We start from the raw sequence: 19446 nt of genomic DNA, 5'->3' as shown, positions 1-19446 counted from the left end.
ATGAGCGTGAGTTAGAGTTATCATCTGGATGTATGGTGCATGTAAGTTTCTTATCTCTTGACGTAATTAAGTAATTATTTGTGGAAATATATGCTATAAAATAGGTGCATCTTCATTGTTTTAATGATGCTCTTTTGCAGTACAAAAAGTACAGTGCATTATGGTCATATCACTACTACACACGCATCCTATTGCGACGTTTATGTATCGACGATTAGCGCCCGCTTAGCGTTAATCGTCGGTATAAAAATCGGGTGTCGTAAATCGTCGCTATATAGCGACTTTTAATAAGCGTCGCTATATAGCGACGTTAGTAAAAGTCGCTATATAGCGACTTTGAAAGGTCGCTATATAGCGACGTTAGTAAAAGTCGCTATATAGCGACTTTTAAAGGTCGCTATATAGCGACACTGAGACTATATTATAGCGACGTTTTACAGAGAGGTTTTTTTTTTTTTTTTAGCCTTAAAATTTATTTTCTTCCAATGACAAAATTTTTTAAATTTTCATACATGTTTGAGCTCATAGAGAAATAAAAAATGAGAGCATGTACATCAAGCCTTTGAAGCTCATATATTCATGTCCAAGTTGGAGATGAGAAAAATCAAATTAAATAAGAGCATTTACATCAACTGTTTCATCTTGAGCCAAGTCTAAGGCGCCAAGCAAGTCTATCTCCAACTCTATACCGAGTTGATCTCCTATATCATCATCGTACTCTAGCATCGTACGTTCACCTAAAAGTATTTGATCATCTTCTTCAATTAAGCTTAAGTGTGGTGATTGATCTTGACGATTGTTGTCTTCCTCGTCAATATCGTGATCTCCATCCTCCTCCCGTGCGATGTCATTATGCGCATCTTCCTCTTGCCTCATATGGTGATCTACATCTTCTTCGCTAGATTCATCAATTGGATCCGGATTTGGTAGTGGCATCTCCATATCCACATCTCGATCTTCAAAAATCTGCTTACTTCGTGGTGCAACTTGGATCACGTACCACCATCTTGGATCAAAACGATCCGGATGAAAAACCACCTATATTGAAGATGAAAAATCACGTGCCAAATGTCGTCAATTATATATATATCAATGGACTTAAAAAACGAAAGCTTCGACTAATTAAATCATTAGTATGCACCTGCTCACAGTGCTCGGGAAGAACAAAAGTATCACTTTCATCGGTCCAATGTTTGGTGGAGTCTATTGCAAAGAGACCGCTACCATCTTTTCTCACAGTTGCATGGGGACCGTTGTAAGTAGTTCTAAACCATTTTACATCAAGAATGAAAATAGTAAATCATCTGAAATCAATTTCATAGATGTCGCGTATGGTTCCACAATAATCCAACTGTGAGGAGAGAAGATTGGTATCCGAAGCACTTGCTCGGCTATCTTGTGTGAAGTTAGCCATGACTCCACAATCATACGTGACTCTCTTTGAATCGATGCGTTCTATGCGAAAATGTCGTCCATATGACCATAATGCACTGTACTTTTTGTACTGTAAAAGAGCATCATTAAAACAATGAAGATGCACCTATTTTATAGCATATATTGCCACAAATAATTACTTAATTACATCAAGAGATAAGAAACTTACATGCACCATACATCCAGATGATAACTCCCGCTCGCGCTCGTTTATTGTCTCTCCATCACGTTCGGCTTTACGTATAGCTAGTTGTAGCCAATCAAGTGACATGTGAGTAGGGAGAAGAGCCAGATCTCGTGGATATGGTTGTGATCGCCTGTACATTACTCTGAATCTCGTCCTTGCATTTATTCTTTCTGCTTTGGCCACTTCATATCTCTCAATCCACTTCTGCATCTCAGGGCTATTGAGGATACAAAACTTATTGAATTTCTCCATTTGCTCTTCGCTCATCTTTCTTTCAATCCCTTTTCCTTGGGGGACCTCGCCAATGATGCGATCATCATCGTTGTTGTGCCAAGCTTGCGGCATATCAGGATCCGTGGATGCAAGAAACTCTGTGATATATACTAATGACTCTTGCACAAGCCATCCCTCTGCCATGCTTGCTTCTGGTCTTGCTCTTTGTCTTACAAACCCCTTTAAAGTTTTCATAAACCGCTCGAGAAAAAACATCCATCGATTATGAACGGTACCTGCTATAGCCACCTCATCAACTATGTGCACAAGCAAGTGGACTTGAGTTGTCATAATGCTTGAGGGAAAGTGCTTCTCAAGCAAGCATACGGCTTCGATGGATTCCACCCTAGCCTTCTCGATGCTCGATATAGAGATCTCTTTTTGAGATATCCACCTATTTCACATGTCCATGCATATGTAAGATATTTGAGATATCCACCTATTTCACATGTCCATGAAGAAAATAGATAATGTGAATTGATAGTAAGCATACCTCACAATACCACAGATCTTGAATATAGCATTTCTAACATCTTCTTGTAAGCACCCTTTTATTGTAATTGGAAGGATGAACTATCAAAGCAACAATGAAATCATGTCAACAATATAACATAATAATAATTACGCTAATGCATCACTATTATCGGTACACTAATTCTACTTAGAATACCTGTAAGACCTTGTGCCAATCATGGGACTTGAGGCCACTAAGCTTATTGTCCTTTGAAAATGCTCCTTTCAAGCAACGCATGTACCCTGTCGGTGTTTGAAAAGAGGCAATGTCTGCCTTGATCGCTGCCTCCTCCCTCGTAGAGAGGATCCACGTTGCTTTCAGGAGGACAACTTTTCCTGAAGCATGCACTTGGGGCCACAAACGAGACATCCTATTCATAGCACGCAAGTCTTCTCGCACTCCTCTCGAGTCCTTGGAACCAACCAAGTGTGCCCAAATGGTAGCCCCCACATTCTTAAAGATATGCATGGGATCCAAGAGATGATTGATTTGTAACTGACCCCAATAAGGAAGCTCGTGAAAGATCGATAGCCTCTTCATACCAGGAGGAGGTTCCTCTCCATTCTCCCTCCAAGCTTGAATCCAATCACTTGCTTTCAAATATGATGGTGGTGGATCAAGCTGACCTCCACGTGCGAGATGGTCGAGCGGAAGGTATCGAGCATGACCTTCATAAACATTTTTCCTCATGTGTTTGGAGTAGCGTGCAAGCGATTTCAGAGCGGGTCCACAAACAGGACAAGCATGGTACCCACTTGTAACAAGCCCTGCACGCGTGCATGAATATGTTAGTACAAGACATGCGTGCAAAAGAGAGTAAAAAAAGCATAATCCCTCATTGTACATGTAAAGACATAACCACGTACCTGCGCACTCTCCATATCCTGGGTAGTCATGCATGGTCCACATCAAGATACCCCTGACGGAAATATCATTGGTATGCCTAGGAGCTCTGGAAATATCAAAGACCTGCACTCCTCTCCATAATATCTGTAACTCCTCTATCAAAGGTGCCATGTACACGTCCATGTTTCTTGCCTTGTACTTTCCTGGCACAAGTAGTGCAAGCATGAGGTGTCCCTTTTTTATTGTTAGCCATGGTGGGATATTGTAATTCACCACGACTATGGGCCATGTCGACCAAGATGTCGAGCGTAACCCGAAAGGATTCACGCCGTCCATGGCTAGCCCAAGATGTAAGTTGCGTGGCTCTCTCGCAAAGTCCGGCCACTGATTATCTATGTGCTTCCAAGCCGCACAATCTGCGGGAATCCTCAATGTGTGATCAGTGGACCGATGAGATGCATGCCATGTCATCAACTCCGCTATGGATTTGCATCGAAACATGTGTTGTATTCTTGCAATGATGGGAAAGTGTCTTAAGACCTTTACCGGTATCCTCTCACCCTGCAAGTCATCTCTATATCGTTGTTCCCCACACTTTGGACAACTAGCCAAATCTCCATGCTCACGACGAAAGAGAATACAATCATTACGGCAAGCATGGATGGTATCATAATCCATACCCACCATTGTTAGCATCTTTTTCGCTTCATCTCTTGATGCGGGCATGGTATTTGGTGCAGGCAACATCTTTTGGAGCAACCTATGACAAAGACACTATCCAAATGATGATTATCAAAACAAACAATATCCAAATAATGAGTCAATCAAATTAATGCAAGGGCTAACCTCATTAAGGCCGAGACACTTGTATCCGACCACCCATACTGTACTTGTAGATTCAAGATTGAGAGACAAGCACGTAGTTTAGACATCCTGGCACCCTCGTACAATTGTGTTGATTGCAACTCTCGCATTTTCACCTCAGACTCTGACATCACGTGTACGTGGGATGTAGTGCCCCTAAAAATGGAATCCATCATGTCGACCATACCCTCGTCGTCATCTGGGAGACTATAGTCTTGTTGAAAGTCTTGTTGAAAGTGAGAAGGTATATGTGTACCCTCGTCACCCTCGTCATCCTGTCATAAGCTCATTCGTGTAAATAGAAGATCTTCTAATTCCGGGTATACAATAAGATTGCGAACTTAAATAGCTTTGACTTACCGATGATCCATCAACATGTGCAACACCAACGGGGGGTACTGGTTCCGGCTCCTCCCCATACATCCGCAAGTGGCGCATGATAATACGACGTTGATGTCGTACTTCTCGCTTGCAATGAGTGCAATGACAATATAACCTCTCCGTAAGCCACTTCGTGCTCCCGGGCGTTGGCGCATCATCGGATGAGCTTCCACTCGTCCCTTCCATCTACACTTATAAAACCAAAACATAAGCATGAAGAGGAGATGTACACAATTATGAGCATAGCATGTTTAATTTGAGCTTCTCTTGAGGCTATATAAAAAGAATGACATCGCTATATAGTAAGGATATAGTAAGGATTGAAACAAAAAATCCTATATAGTAAGGCTATGTAGTAAGAGGAGATATTGACAATTATAGGCATAGCATGTTTGAGTCACAGGAGGCCTCATTAAAAAACAAACAGTAAGCGTCGCTATATAGCGACGCTGTTTTCCGTCGCTATATAGCGACGATTTTAATTGAAAGCGTCGCTATATAGCGACGTTTTCAATTAAAAACGTCGCTATATAGCGACGAATAAGCGTCGCTATATAGCGACGCTGTGGGTTAAAACCCGAAATGCCGAAACCCGCGGCGTTTTGCTCAAAGCTTTCCTAATCTCTCAACTAAGCTCTCCAAAATCTCCTCCCACCTATTTTCACTGACCTCCCATCTATTCCAAGCAACCTCCTACCCTATTTCCCACTCCTCACCCTCCTCCTACCTCTTGTGCACCCTCTCTCTCCTTTTTCCCTCTTTGGTTTCCAGAAAGAAAGTTCTTCAAAAGGTGAGTTTTTTTCAACAATGTAGGTTGTTTGTTTGTTAGCTTTGGTTTTGTGAGTGTTTCTACTTGTATTGCTAAAGTTTTAAACTAGTTTTCATGCTTGATTAGAAAGGATTCAAACAAAAAACGAAATTTCAAGAAAGAAAGAAAGAAACTCACCTCTTCTTTCTGTATTTCTCTTCCTTCTCTTCCTTCTCTTCTCCTCAATCTCCTCCTTTCCTTGTCTCCTCAATCTTCTCTTTCCTTGTCTCCTTTCAAGAAGTTGCTTTTGTGATCTCCTCTTTCCACTAACATCTTATTTGAAAAAATGGGTTGTTTTCTCTCATGCTTATGCTCATTCTTCCGCATGAGCTTATGCGTAAGTTTCCGCAAGAGCTTATGCGGAAATAGAGAATGAGAGAAGCATACGCTTCTCTCATTCTCTTTTTCCGCATAAGCTCCTTCTCTCATTCCGCATAAGCTCCTTCTCTATTTCCGCATGAGCATAAGCATGAGCTTATGCTTATGCTTATGCATAAGCATAAGCATAAGCTCATGCTTATGCTCATTCATGAGCATGAGCTTATGCGTAAGTTTCCGCAAGAGCTTATGCGTAAGTTTCCGCAAGAGCTTATCCGCAAGTTTCCGCAAGTGCTCCTTCTCTTTTTCCGCATAAGCTCCTTCTCTTTTTCCGCATGAGCATAAGCATGAGCTTATGCTTATGCTTATGCATAAGCATAAGCATAAGCTCATGCTTATGCTCATTCTTCCGCATGAGCTTATGCGTAAGTTTCCGCAAGAGCTTATGCGGAAATAGAGAATGAGAGAAGCATACGCTTCTCTCATTCTCTTTTTCCGCATAAGCTCCTTCTCTCATTCCGCATAAGCTCCTTCTCTATTTCCGCATGAGCATAAGCATGAGCTTATGCTTATGCTCATTCATAAGCATGAGCTTATGCGTAAGTTTCCGCAAGAGCTCATGCGTAAGTTTCCGCAAGAGCTTATCCGCAAGTTTCCGCAAGTGCTCCTTCTCTCATTCCGCATAAGCTCCTTCTCTTTTTCCGCATGAGCATAAGCATGAGCTTATGCTTATGCTTATGCATAAGCATAAGGCATGCTTATGCGTGAGCTTATGCGGAAATAGAGAATGAGAGAAGCATAAGCTCATTCTCTATTTCTGCATAAGCTCATTCTCTATTTCCCACTCTATTTCCCCCTTCTCTCATTTCCCCCTTCTCTCATTCTCTATTTTCCCTCATCTCTTTCCCTTTCTCTCATTCTCTATTTCCTCATTCTCATTCTTTTCTTTCCTTTACATCTTCTTTCCCTCTTATCTTTCCCTCTTCTTTCCCTCTTTCCTTTCCCTCTTCTTTCCTTTCCCTCTTCTTTCTTCTTGCCTGTGCCTATGCCTATGAGAATGCTCATGTTTGTTTATTTGTTTTCTGTTTTCGTATTTGTGTCTATGTTAGACATGGGATCACGTCGCTCATCGGACGAGTACGGACAGCCTCGCAGGAGGAGAGCTCACGATCTATATGCTCCAGAGGACTTTGATTCCTCTCAGGCGACTACCCCGAGGACTACCCCTGGTCCGACTCCTCTCGGTCCTAGCACTGTGACTACCCCTGGTCCGACCCCTCTTCCACGTAGCACTGCGACTACCCCTCAGGGGACTCCTTTGCTAGCCGCGCATGGCTTTGTTGGGAATCCCGACGAGTTTGTAGCGCAGATGAGCGATGAGGAGGCAGCGAGATTCTTCTCTCTGCTCTCTCAGAGGACCTCCGCAATTCCTTCCCCTACACCGACGGGTGGACGTACAGCCCAACCATCCCCTCGCGCCCCTTCGACCGGGGGATCATCACCTGCGCATGCCTCCCGCAAGGGAAGGAAGAGTAGGATGGGCGGCTCATGTTGTGCTGACTCAGGAGATGTAGACGAGTCAGCACACTCACGCTCCTTTAGGTCTCCACTTGGTCCGGAGACACAGTATCAGTCAGGTCCCTTTCCCTCTCCTACTCCCACAGCTACTCCTCAATCCGGAAGCGGTCGCGCAGCTTCCACTCCTTCAGACTTTGCTACCGTCAGTCCCCCTTACTCATCAGGGGATCTCTCCTATCAAATCACATCTGCCGGAGAGATAATAGAAGACAAAAAGGGCAAAGCAGTGATGGCCGCCATGAGGCGGTTGATGAGTCATCACTTCAAGAGCGGCATAAATATCGATTGGCGGTATCAAGATGGCCAAAAGAAGCAGGCGGTGACCGATGAGTTAAAACTCAGATTTCCTAATCCGCCAAATGTGGAGTTTAATAACAGTTATATGCTCGAGCGCATGGGTTTGGTCCTAAAGCATCGCAGATCAACCATGCGTACTTCCATTACAAAGGGGTTGTCTAAACCCAGCTGGGCAGACAAAGCTGATTGGAAGTACTTCAAGAAGCAACATAGGGACCATCCTGAAATGTTCGAGGGTCAGAGGAGGGCTGCGAAGAGACGGCTGGATGTCGTAGGTACTTCGCACTTTGGTGCAGGCGGACGGTATGCGTTCGAGGCAACCGTGGTAAGTTTACTTCTTTCCATTTAATGTATTGTTCTATTTGTTTTACTTACATATTACATGCACTTTAGCTAACTCTAACTCTCGTAAATTGGATCCACAGCAAGTTGCGATGGGTCGTCTTCCTACGGATGCAGAGACGGGGCGCGCATTTCGGATAGGAACCAAGCCGTGGTTCATTGAGCAAGAGGCAATGGGAGCGACAGTCGATTGGGCTGAGGTGGCTGCTCGCACGGTATAAGTTTACTCTTGCTTGTAATCTCACTTTTTAATTTAAGTTCCAATCTAATTTTCGATTTATATGGTTCTCTCAGGGTCAAAGCTCAAGCGTCCCATCATCAGAGACGAGCGATCAACAGGGGCAAGGATCGGACGCAGGTGCCGATGACGAAGGAGAAGACGCAGGTGTCGGGGACGAGGGAGAAGATGCAGGTGCCGAGGACCAGGGAACAGCCCAACAAGACGATTCGGATTAGTAGTGGTAGTAGCATTTTTCATATCCGCTCGTTAGAGCCATTTTGTATCGCCCTTTCACAGGGTAATTTTGTTTCAAACACAGTTGTATATGTATATGCATTTCTTCCTCATCGTTCACAAGAACAATTTTGTATCACCCTGCAAGCAAGGGAAATTTTGTTATAAAAAACTTTCTTTTGTAATTACAAAAAAAAAAAATGGTTAGTGGGGCTAAACAGGGCCAAAAGGAAGCCCTGTTTAGCCCCACTAACCATTTTTTTTACCTTCTGTTAATCGTCGCTATATAGCGACGTTTACCAGTGTCGCTATATAGCGACGATTAACAGAGTCGCTATATAGCGACGTTTACATCGTCGCTATATAGCGACGTTTACATCGTCGCTATATAGCGACGATTAACAGCGTCGCTATATAGCGACGGTTTATAGCGACGCTCCTTTTCCGACGATTTTAACGACTTTTATAGCGACCTTTGCGCCCGTGAAAAAAAAAATTTTTAATGTAAAAAGCGTCGGTATTTCCGTCGGAAAATGGCCTATGCCTTGTAGTGTATGGATGACATTTTTGCGTGAAACGCATCGATTCAAAGAGAGTCATGTATGATTGTGGATTCATGGCTAACTTCACACAAGATAGCCGAGCAAGTGCTTCGGATACCAATCTTCTCTCCTCACAGTTGGATTATTGTGGAACCATACGCGACATCTATGAAATTGATTTAAGACGATTTACTATTTTCATTCTTGATGTAAAATGGTTTAGAACTACTTACAACGGTCCCCATGCGACTGTGAGAAAAGATAGTAGCGGTCTCTTTGCAATAGACTCCATCAAACATTGGACCGATGAAAGTGATACTTTTGTTCTTCCTGAGCATTGTGAGCAGGTGCATACTAATGATTTAATTAGTCGAAGCTTTCGTTTTTAAAGTCCATTGATACATGTACTTGAGCATAATTTCATATACATAATTGATGACATTTGACACCCATCTTCAATATAGGTGGTTTTTCATCTGGATCATTCTGATCCAAGATGGTGGTACGTGATCCAAGTTGCACCACGAAGTAAGAAAATTTTTGAAGATCGAGATGTGGATATGGAGATGCCACTACCAATGCCGGATCCAATTGATGAATCTAGCGAAGAAGATGTAGATCACCATATGAGCCAAGAGGAAGATGTGCATAATGACATCGCACGGGAGGAGGATGGAGATCATGATATTGAGGAAGAAGACAACAATCATCAAGAATCACCACACTTAAGCTTTATTGAAGAAGATGATCAAATACTTTTAGGTGAACATACGATCCTAGAGTACAATGATGATATAGGAGATCAACTCGGTATAGAGCTGGAGATAGACTTGTTTGGCGCCTTAGACTTGGCTCAAGATAGAACAGTTGATGTAAATGCTCTTATTTGATTTTTCTAATTTCAAACTTGGACATGAATGTATGAGCTTTAAAGGCTTGATGTACATGCTCTCATTTTTTTATTCTCTATGAGCTCAAACATGTATGAAAATTTAAAAAAAATTGTCATTGGAAAAAACTAACTTTTAAGGCCTATAAAAAAAAAAAAACCTCTCTGTAAAAACATCGCTATAAATTTGTATATCAGTGTCACTATATAGCGACACTTAAAAGTCGTTATATAGCCACTTTTACAAAAGTCGCTATATAGCGACTTTTAGCAATAGTCGCTATATAGCAACGATTTAGGAAACCCGCTTTTCATACCGACGATTAACGCTAAGCGGGCACTAAACGTCGGTATATAAATGTCGCAATAGGATCCGTGTGTAGTAGTGATAAGCATATGCTTTCTCTTTTTTCCTCTGTTTTCTTCTTTTCCCCTCTCTTTTTTCCTTCTCTTTTCCCCTCTTTCTTTCTCTCCTTTCTTTGCTTTTTCCCTCTCTTATTTCCTCCCTTTCAACCTCTCTTCTCTCCTTTTCTTAAGCATATTCATTTGTCTATGTATCTCTCACATAAGCTTATGCTTATGCATAACCATATGCTCATATGCTCATGCATAAGCATAAGCATATGCTTTCCCTTTTTTCCCCTCTTTTCTTCTTTTCTACTCTCTTTTCCTATTTTCCCCTCTTCTTTTTCCTTCTCTTATGCTTATGCTTTTTTCCTCTCTTCTTTTCCCCTCTCTTTTTTCATTCTTTTTCCCCCTCTTCCTTCCTCTTCCTTCTCTTCTTTTTTCTTCTCTTATTTCCTCTCTTTCATCCTCTTTTCTCTTCTTTTCATAAGCATATGCATTTGCTTATGCTTATGCTCATATGCTTATACTTATGCATGAGCATATGCTCATATGCTTTTACATGTCGAAGATATACAACATTGTTTGTTACAAAATTACCCATTCGAAAGAGAGGAGAAAAGAAGAAAAGAGGAAAAAAAAGAGAAAAAGAGAGAAAGCATATGCTTATGAAAAGAAGAGAAAAGAAAATGAAAGAGAGGAAATAAGAGAGGGAAAAACAAGAGAAAGAAGAGAAAAGAAGAGGGGAAAAGAGAAGGAAAAAAGAGAGGGGAAAAGCATATGAGCATATGCTCATGAATAACCATAAGCATATGAGCATAAGCATAGGCAAATGCATATGCTTATGAAAAGAATAGAAGAGAGGATGAAAGAGAGGAAATAAGAGGGGAAAAGAAGAGAAGGGAGAGAAAGGAAGATGAGAAAAGAGAAGGAAAAAATAGATCTATTGCTCGGCTCATTTGAGTGATTTTGTATCACCCTTTTCATAAGGAAATTTTGTAACAAACAACATTCTTTTATAATTACTTTAAAAAAAACATTAGTGGGGCAAAACAGGGCTTGTTGTGGCCCTGTTGAGCCCCACTAATGTTGTTTTTAAGCTTCTATTAATCGTCACTATATAGCACTGTTTGCCAGTGTCACTATATAGTGATGTTTACTAGTGCCACTATATAGTGATGCTTATATAGCGATCGTTCTTTTTTTATGCTTATAGTGATGTAAATACTGACCTTTGCACTAATTAAAAAGAAACTTTTTAGTGTAAAAAAGGTCGGTATTTCCATCGAACAAGGGCCTGTGCCTTGTAGTGGTACTTAACATTTGGTTGTTGGTAGGGGAGCTTGAGGATAGCTTCTACCTTCTCGCGATCAGGCTTGCTACCCTCGAATGAGAGAATATGTCCAAGTAACTTTCCTTGAGTGACTTCGCTCCAATGGTGCATTTATCAGGGTTGAGACTACCATTTGCATCATTGACCCTTTGGAAGCCATCCTAACCTTCATGATGTGATCCTTATGTGCCAAGAATATATAGAAATAATCTATAAACACCTCCAAGAGAACCCCCAAATGAGGAGCAAACACCATCTGCATAAATCTTTGAAAGGTAGCAGGAGCATTGGTGAGGCAAAATCATCGCTTTGAATGCAAACGTCCCCCAGGGTGTGGCAAATGTGGTTTTGAGCACGTCCTCCTCGGCAATTGTGATTTGATAAAACCCGGAGTAACCATCGTAGAAAGTATACATCTCATGACCACTATCTCAAGAATGAGGTCTTGAAAGGGAAGAGGATGATGGCCCCTCTTGGTGATCGCATTGAGTTTCTTATAATCGATGTAGACTTGCCACTTGTTGTTTTTCTTTGGGGTGACTACCATTGGTGAAGCCCATTCAATATTATGAACTTGAACAATAAACCTAGCTTCTACAAGCTTCTGCAACTCTGAGCGCAAAGCATCACCCTATAGGGGCCCTAATCTCCAGTACTTTTGAGCCACTGGCTTAGCATTAGGCTTTAGCTCTATCTTGTGTTTTATGGCAGTCACATGAGAAAGGTGGTGGTAGTCAGTTGCAAAGAGGTTAGGGAAACCTTTAAACATTTCTAGGAACTCATCTTCCTACTGACTCACGGTGAGCTCTATAAGAACTCCTCCCCCCTGTTTGAATCTTCCATTGACTTAGACACAAAGGATGAGAGAATATCACTCTCTTGCTCCTCTTCTTCTGGTTCACAGTGGCACCTGATTGCATCAGGATCTTCTCATTTGAAGCACCAAAAGACATGTGTCCTGCCTTCCAATAATTGACTGCATCACTATTTCTCAACCATGGTCTTTCGAGTATGGCTTGGTAACTCATAGAAATTGATGGTGGTGGTCAACCCATTGATAGCGATGGGCAAATACTCAATGACTCCTAAGGTAGCAAGTCATCGATTGTCTGCTACTTTGATTCGAGTGGAGGAACGCCTTGTATATTTCAAATTCAACTTCTTCATGATACGGGCCACCATGATATTACATGCAGCTCCCCCGTCGACACACTGTTATGGATAAATTTGACCAAGGTAAAAGGCCTAAGTATGTGTGTGTGCTTTTATGTGTGGCAACATTATAATACAATATGGTGTGCATAGGGCCTATGGTTGAGGTGGCAGGGCATGACCATGTGCCACCATTCCACGTAAGAGAACCCATAAGGTGTGTTGTACATAATCCATGGTAGTAGTATTATGAAATGTTAAGGTAGCATGATTCCTCCATGTGCCACCCCTCCACCTAGGCAGTCCCATGCTTGCATTTAGTGAGACATGCCCAAGGACCATGGGAGAAGTAATATAAAATAGGTGGAGATGGATATTGTATTGAATTATTCCCTCCATGTAGGATAGGCCCATGTGGGGGGGGTGTAGATAGTCCAAGAGTGCAAGTTAAATAATGGGGAAAGTAGGATGAGGTGGCAAAATTCCTTGTGCCAACCCTCCACTTGTCCTCCTAGATGTTTGAACGTATTATAAAATTGGGGAGAGACCAAGGGAGTATCTTAGACTTGGGATATGGGGGTTTGATTTTATGTGGAAAAATGAGGCAAAGGGTTGTTGCATACAATTGAGAGTGCGTAACCTCCTAGCCCACATGGGAGATTCCTCCACACACACCATGCATGTGGGAGGATGCATTTATTGGGAGAGATCCAACCTTGGGATGATCCACAAGCTTGGGGTGAGATTTGGCTCATGGGCTTGTTAATTCCTGTAGATAAGCTCGTCTTGAATGATTTCTTCTCGACCTCACTATAAAGGTTTCTAGGGCTCGGCGATTGTTGGTGATGTTTCGACCAAGGAATCCCTTGGTACCTAATCAACCCTTTGCGCCACATTTTGAGCTTCATGTTGTAATTATTTTTGGTCGAAAGATAAACTATCAACAAAGGATAGTGAGTTTGTTTGGTGCTGAATGTCTTGCTTAAGTATTGAATTCTCCCCACCCTCTCCTTCTACCTATCTTAGACTACCTAGAAACCTGGGATGTTAGGATTTTAGTTTTAGTGTAATTACATCTTGGATCCTTCAATTTGATAGAGCATACAAACCTTCGACCAAGGCTGCTAGTGTGGGTGTAAAGCTCACTTCACCAGGGGGTAAGGTGTATTGTTATAACAAGTCTACACCTGCAAGTTCTTGCAACCAAGCTGAGTACTCGACACTCATTTTTGGGCTACAAAAGGCGCAAGAACATCACATCAAGCAGCTTGAGTTGCTAGGATATTCTCAACTCGTTGTGAACAAGTTAGTGGAAGGTGGAAGGTGTGAAGCGAAGGCTTGGTTCCATGACATCAACAAGCATTGGAACTTTGCAAACAATTTGAAGAGGCAAAAATTCAGCATATCCCTTGAGCTCAAAATTTAGTTGATTGCTCAAAAGAAGGATGCCAAATTGCACACCCCTTGAAGAAATAGCATGGCGACTACAAGACCTAGAAGAAGCTGAAGGTGATGTGCAAGCTCTCCAACTGTTGACATTTGTCATGGCATTCTTGTTTCATTGATGAACAACCTCATGCAACGCCATGTCTCTAACCCTCGCCTGTAAGATGGATGCAATATCATGCCTCGACCAATAAGGGTTGGTCCTTTTAAGATTTTTTATGAGCTATTCTATGCTAAGGATTCTTCCCACATAGCATTTCACAATACACCAGTCACACCCTACCCTACCTATGTGTGCTTTCTGGATGTATCTTCTCCTAATTTTCAGTTCAAGCTACCTCTTTCCATTGTTTGCCAATAGATAAGCCTCATTTTGGCTCTCTCTTTTCCATTTTCCAAGCATGGCTAACATTCCCGTGTTCTATGGTCGGGTTGAAGAAAATCCAAATGAGTATCTTGTGGCCTTCAAGCGCCGTTGTGTTTCTCTCAACTTTCCTACCGAAGATAGATGGTTGTTGGTTCTTCCCATATTTCTAGAGGGTTTGGCTCAAGTGTGGTATGAGAAGCAGGCCAAAGAAGTTTGCCAAAGTTGGACGAGGTTGAGAGCAGCTATGATCAAGTATTTCGGCAAAGAAGAGGAGCTAGAGAATGTGTACCTGTAGCAGTCATCAGAAGGTGAGACGGTGCATCAATATGTGGATAGAGCGGCCATGCTCTTGGACTCTTGAATTGCCACATAGGAGGACAATGCTAGATTTTGAGTTGGAATGACTCAACATGTGCTATCTAGACTACCTTGTAGTAGGAGCAAGTGACAAATTCTACCTCAAGCTTAAATGGGAGAATCCAAAAACCATGGTGCTAGTACATGAGATTGCTCAAAAGTTTGATAAAGTTCAGTCTAACCCTGCTTCAAAGAAGACGGTTGTCCCTCTGCAACCCCATCAATTCTTGCAACAACAACCTGGGGGGTCCAACTTAGGGGCATACCCCCACCCCCCATCAGGGATGTACCCACCGCCTCCACCAGAAATGTATGGTCCTCCCTTAGATGCTTACCCTAAACAAGGTGTATATCCTCACCCTCCACCTGGAAGATTTCCCCAACCTTGCCCATGAGCCCCCCTCCTTCCTACTCCCCCGGCACCTCCTGCTAAAGAACCTGGAGTCAATGACCTAGCCAAGGCCCTGAATGGGGTCTTCGGCTTGAGGTGGTAGGCATTAGAAATCAAGCCTATCGCCCTCCAAGAGAACGTGCCAATGTTGTGTGCTACGAGTGCCACCAGAAGGGTCATTATCGCACTGAATGTCCCAATATTCCAAGGGTGAATCTTCTAAGTGGATCAGGCACCTAGGATTCTAACATAGAGGTCCTTGACCTCGGGAAGAGAAGTCGTACCACCTCGGACCCCTCTCCAAACCGTGGACCTAGCTGCCCTAGGAGGAAGCTGTCCTTCTGAGAGCCCTCAAATGCTAAGATGGTAGACCCACCAACAGAGAAGACTAAAAGATCTCGTAGGAATAAGTGGTCACCCTCGAATTTTCCTATCATCTTAAGGCAAGAAGAATATTCGGTCATTCAAGACCTTGCTCATCGGTCTTTGAGCATCACACTTCCTCAACTAATAGCATTCAGCCCTAAGGTGAGACGTGAGCTGCAGCAAGGGCTCTCAACAAGGAGGAGCAAGAAAAAGGGAAAGGTACGAGAGATTTCTTCTATCTCTGAAGAAGTTGATCGTCGGCACCCACATATAGTAGATGTCATCATAGATAATTGCCGTGTCAAACGTATGTGTTGATGGGGGAGCTGCATGTAATGTCATGGTGCCCCGTATCATGAAGAAGTTGAATTTGAAATGCACAAGGCATTCCTCCACTCAGATCAAGGTAGCAGATGGTCGATGACTTGCCACCCTTGGAGTCATTGAGGATTTACCCATCACTGTCAATGGGTTGACCACCAGTGGACATTGAAGATATAGGCAGGAGCTACCCAGCCATACTCGGGAGACCATGGTTGAGAAAGAGTGATGTAGTCAGCTATTGGAAGACAGGACACATGATTTTTGGTGCTTCGAAGATCCCAGTGCAACTAGGTGCCACTAAACCAGAAGAAGAAGAGGAGCAAGATAGTGATACTCTCTCAATGGAAGAATCAAACGGGGGGGAAGGAGTTCTCAAAGGAAGAAGTTTACATGATGGGGGTGTCTCTGACCCGTCACCCATGGAAAAGGTAATAGTTAGTCCTCAACAGCTTGAATCTATGCTCTCCCTAGACCTCACTTCGAGTGAGAAAGATGAGTTCCTAGAAATGTTCAAAGGTTTCCCTGACCTCTTCGCAACTAGCTACCACCACCTTCCCCATGTGACTACCATAGAACACAAGATAGAGCTGAAGCCTGATGCAAAACCAGTGGCTCATAAGTATCGGAGGTTAGGGCCCCTATAGATTGATGCTTTGCGCTTAGAGTTGCGGAAGCTTGTAGAAGTTGGTCCACAATACTGAATGGGTTTCACCAGTGGTAGTCACCTCAAAGAAAAACAACAAGTGGTGGGTCTGCATTGATTATAAGAAACTCAATGCGGCCACCAAGAGGGCCATCATCCTCTGCCCTTTCAAGACCTCATTCTTGAGAAGGTAAGTGGTCATGAGATGTATACATTTTGTGATGGTTACTCCGGGTTTTATCAAATTAGAATTGATGAGGAGGATGTGCTTGAAACCACATTTGCCACACCCTAGGGGATGTTTGCATTCAAAGTAATGCCATTTGGCCTCACCAATGCTCCTACTATCTTTCAAAGATTTATGCAAATGGTGTTTGCTTCTTACTAATTGGGGGTTTTCTTAGAGGTGTTTTTAGTTGATTTCTGTATATTCTTGGCATGGAAGGAGCATGTCATGAAGGTTAGGTTGGCCTTCAAAGGGTCAATGATGCAAATGGTAGCCTCAACCCTGAAAAATGCACCATTGGAGCCACTCAAGGGAGGTTACTGGGACATATTGTCTCATCCGAGGGTGTCAAGCCTACCTTGAGAAGGTAGAAGCTATCTTGAAGCTCTCCTCGCCAACAACCAAACATTAGGTACACTCATTTGTCAATCTAGTAGGATACTATCGTCGCTTCATTAATCAATATGTTTCTTTGATGTGACCCATGACTACGCTATTAAAAGATGGGGTTGATTTCTCTTGGGATGAGGATTGTGATCATGGGTTTGTACAAATCAAGAGTGCTCTGGCTTCAGAACCCATTCTACGCAATCCTGATTGGTCAAAGAATTTCTATATCGATCCTGGGTTTGGTGAGTACACTCTAGCAAGTATTCTTCTCTAGCAAGGGGAGGATCGGTTCATGTATCCTATTCGATTTGCTTCTTGATAATTGCTCGAAACTGAACAATGCTACTTTGACGCTGACAAGCATGCCTTGTCTTTGGTGTTCTGCATTGAGAAATTTAAGCATTATGTGGTTAGAAAGTCCTTCATTATAATCTCTAGCAATGGTTTTGCAAAGTAGGTTCTTCAATCACCAAATCCCATGGGCCGGTTGGCCAAATGGTTGGCAGTTTTACATGAATATGATTTTTCTTTCAAAATTGTAAAAAGAGGTTGTTCTAACTTAAATAATGCTTTGATTGATTTAGAGGAGTGCCTCGATGTAACCTTTGTAGCAGCCATAGAAGTTGGGGATCCATGGTATGGTGGTATCAATAGATTTTTAACCGCTTTCTCCTTTCCTCCAGAAAGTACTAGCTATGAGAGAAAGAAGATCTGTAGAGATAGTAGTCGCTACACTCTCTTTGATGGAGTGTTGTACCGTCAAGTCATGGATGGGGTACTAAGATGGGCCATTGATGCAGATGAAGTACCTAAGGTATTGAAGCATTATCATGATGGATTTTGTGGAGGCCATTATGCCAGTGACTATACACCTAAGAAGATTTTACATGCTACGTACTATTGGCCGACCTTGTTAAAGGATGTCACTATGTATTGAAAAACTTGTGAACCATGCCAATTCTTTGGTAGAAAGGATTTGCGTCGTGGGCAACATCATCTAGTGATGTCCATCCATCCATTTCAAAAGTGGGGAATAGATTTGTTTGGACTTCTACCCATGATTGCCTACAAAAAGAAGTATCTTTTGGTAGCCACTCAGTATGTCACTAGGTGGGCTAAAGCTATCACCCTCCCTGCTGAAAATGGAAAGGTAGTTTCAAATTTCATATTTGAAAGTATCTGCACAAGGTTTGGGACACCCATGGAAATAGTATCTGACCATGGGAGTCCATTCTTAAATGAAGCAGTGGAGTTGCTCATGGATCGCATGGGTATTGATCATCACACTTCTAGCATCTATTATCCATCATCCATGGGACAAACGGAGCGGACCAAGGCCCCATTTGTAAATCCATGGAAAAAACGGCCACAGGAAATAGGAGCCAGTGGGATCAGAAGGTCACTGAAGCCATGTGGGCTTACAACATCACCCATAAAACGTCTATAGGTCACACTCCTTTTGATTTGGTGTACGGTACTGAGGCAATTTTACCACTACAGATAGAGATTCCGGCCTTAAGATTGCCACAAGAATAGAGGATGACAGAAGATGAACATGTAGAGGCCAGGTTGGTATAACTTGAGAAGTTAGATGAAACCCGATGCCTTGCAGTACATCAAACAAATATCCAAAAGAATCGGCAAAAGGCCCACTTGGATGCTAAGATTTGTAACGAATGGGAAAGACACTTTGTAAGGGGGATGTTGTGCTATGCTTTGATAACAGATTAGACCACCAAATGGATAAAAATTTCCTTCCATTATGGACCGGTCCATACAAAGTCATCAAGGAACGTAGCAATGGGTCTATACAAGTTCAGGAGCTACATGAGCCATATGGCAAGAAGGTGATCAACAAGCATTATCTCAAGCCCTTCTTTATGCATGATGGTCCCAGGCATGGAAATGCTGTGCATTCCCTGCCTGGGGGGGGAACTGCTATGGATAAATTTGACCAAGGTAAAAGGCATAAATATGTGTGTGTGCTTGTATGTGTGGCAATAGTATAATACAATATGTTGTGCATAGGGCCCAAGGTTGAGGTGGTAGGGCATGACCATGTGCCACCCTTCCACGTAAGAGGATCCATCAGGTGTGTTGTACATAATCCATGGTAGTAGTATTATAAAATGTTAAGGTGGCATGGTTCCTCCATGTGCCACCCCTCCACCTAGGCAGTCCCATGCCTGCATTTAGTGAGACATGGCCCAAGGACCATGAGAGAAGTGATATAAAATAGGTGGAGATGGATATTATATTGAATTATTCCCTCCATGTAGGATAGGCCCATGTGGGGGGGATGTAGATAGTCCAAGAGTGCAAGTTAAATAATGGGGAAAGTAGGATGAGGTGGCAAGACTCCTTGTGCCAACCCTCCAC

Source organism: Dipteris shenzhenensis, chromosome 33 (assembly GCF_047967505.1).
Source record: "Dipteris shenzhenensis isolate YYH24624 ecotype China chromosome 33, Dip_SZ_1.0, whole genome shotgun sequence".
In the NCBI taxonomy this organism is placed as follows: domain Eukaryota; kingdom Viridiplantae; phylum Streptophyta; class Polypodiopsida; order Gleicheniales; family Dipteridaceae; genus Dipteris; species Dipteris shenzhenensis.
Note: the sequence above shows the minus strand (reverse complement) of the source record.